Here is a 2,044-nt window from a genome sequence, read left to right as displayed (position 1 = left end):
GGGAGAGGAGAGAGTGGGAAGAAATGAGAGGGGGGGGAAGGGGAGAGGCAGGAAAGCGAGAGAGGGAGAATGAATGGATTGGTGAGAGGAGAGGGAGAGAAAAGGGGGAGAAAGTGGGAAGAAAGGGTTGGGGAGAGGGAAGAAAGAGGAAAATGAGATAGAGGACAGAGGACAGGGGAGCGGGAAAGACAGAAGAGAGAGACAAGAGGAAGAGAGAGAGAGAGAGAAAGTGAGCGAGAGCCAAAAGATAAGATATAGGAAATGATGGGAGAGAGACATAAAGAAAAAGAAAGGAGTAGGAGAGAGAGAAAAGATATAGATGAATAGAGAAAGGGAGAGAGAGAGAGAGAGAGACAACTCAACAGTCATATTGAAGGAAAGAGAGCAGGATAGAATAGAGATAGCCAAAAGGAGAGAGAAAAATTAACAGAGTGATAGAGAAAAAGAAAGACACCGCGGGAACTAATGGGCCAGGTGCGGCGCTAAGAGAGGAGGTGGTCAGGGCGAGGATATTCTAAGGGAGAAGCCTGATGATTTATGAGTAAATTAATTGTAATTGATGTGCTGTTAATATGTCCAGGAAGTGGATATATAACTCAGAGAGAGAGAGAGAGAGAGAGAGAGAGAGAGAGAGAGAGAGAGAGAGAGAGAGAGAGAGAGAGAGAGAGAGAGAGAAAATTACCTTTGTAAACAAATAACAATACATCGGTAAACTGGTAAATGGTATAAATTTTTACCTTGGTGTAATAATATAATCAAATCTAAGAACGTGTAAAATAATTATTGTCAGTATGTAAATCAAACCAATCATCTACTTGATCTATACATTGTAAATACGTGGTGGGAGTAAGGAATAAAAAGTAGATAAGTAAGTAATGCAAGATAAAGAGTAAGTGTAAATTATACTTTTTTATTTTGTATTTGTATTAGTTATAGATCCGAGGGGTGAGGGAGGGGGGAGTGGGAGGAGAGGGGAAGTGCGTACAAAATGTCATATCGTAGAGGTACTTTACACATTCCTACCCTTTATATATGGATTGTAATCACGCATACATAATCATACGCACATGCACATACACTCAAACGAACACGCACGTATACACAAGTGCGTTTGTACACGTATTTATAAGCATACACATGCAAATGAACTCTTTGCTTAAGTATTGGTGCTAGTAAGTCAATTCCACGCACATATATAATACATATTAATAAATAGTGGAAGTCCCTCAAAATCGAGGATGGCCGGACCAAGGGCCACCTAGGCGTGAATTTACTTAAGGCGTAGAAGCTGTCGCCAACACAACAGCCACACCCTAAGTTAACGAGCTGTATGACCCAGTGTCAAAGAATAGTCCGAGAAGACCGGACAACTCGCCAACTGCACTATCTAACCATTACCCCGGAATACGATCAGCAAATCGATTAACTTCCAGGTTCCCAATTACTGCTGGGTAGACAGAGGCAAATGGCGTAAAGAAACTTTCCCATAGTTTCACCCAGCCCAGCGACCGAACCCATATATTACATACCAGGGCACACACACACACACACACACACACACACACCACTTATGCTTGGAGTTTTAATCATCTGAATATTACTTTACAGTGGTAAAAATTATATAGTTTAGTGATTCGAAGTGTGTGTGTGTTGGGAAGAGATTTGTATTATGATTATGTATATGAATTAGTGGGGAAAATCTGACAAAACATAATCATACATACGAGTACACATACACATATATACTTACACACTTCCCTAACGTCTCATATTTCACCTCATAACTCACCTCAATGGTACTTACCTGTAATACCTTCACTCATACTTAAATCACTTTACCCTCATGACCGACTCGAGAAACACATAACTCCCCTGAACAAGTCATTGTTATTGATGATGTGTTATTGCATGCTGGTCATTGATGATGGTTAGGGTGATTGATGTCAGGGAGTTGTACTGATGATGTTATTGATCTCTGGCGTCACTATTGATCAGGTTGTTGGTTGGTGGTTGTCTGTCTGTGTCCTGATAGTAGTAGTAGTAG

Source organism: Homarus americanus, unplaced genomic scaffold, assembly GCF_018991925.1.
Source record: "Homarus americanus isolate GMGI-L3 unplaced genomic scaffold, GMGI_Hamer_2.0 scaffold30535, whole genome shotgun sequence".
Classification (NCBI taxonomy): domain Eukaryota; kingdom Metazoa; phylum Arthropoda; class Malacostraca; order Decapoda; family Nephropidae; genus Homarus; species Homarus americanus.
The sequence above is the reverse complement of the archived record's forward strand: the minus strand, read 5'-3'. Positions refer to the sequence as shown.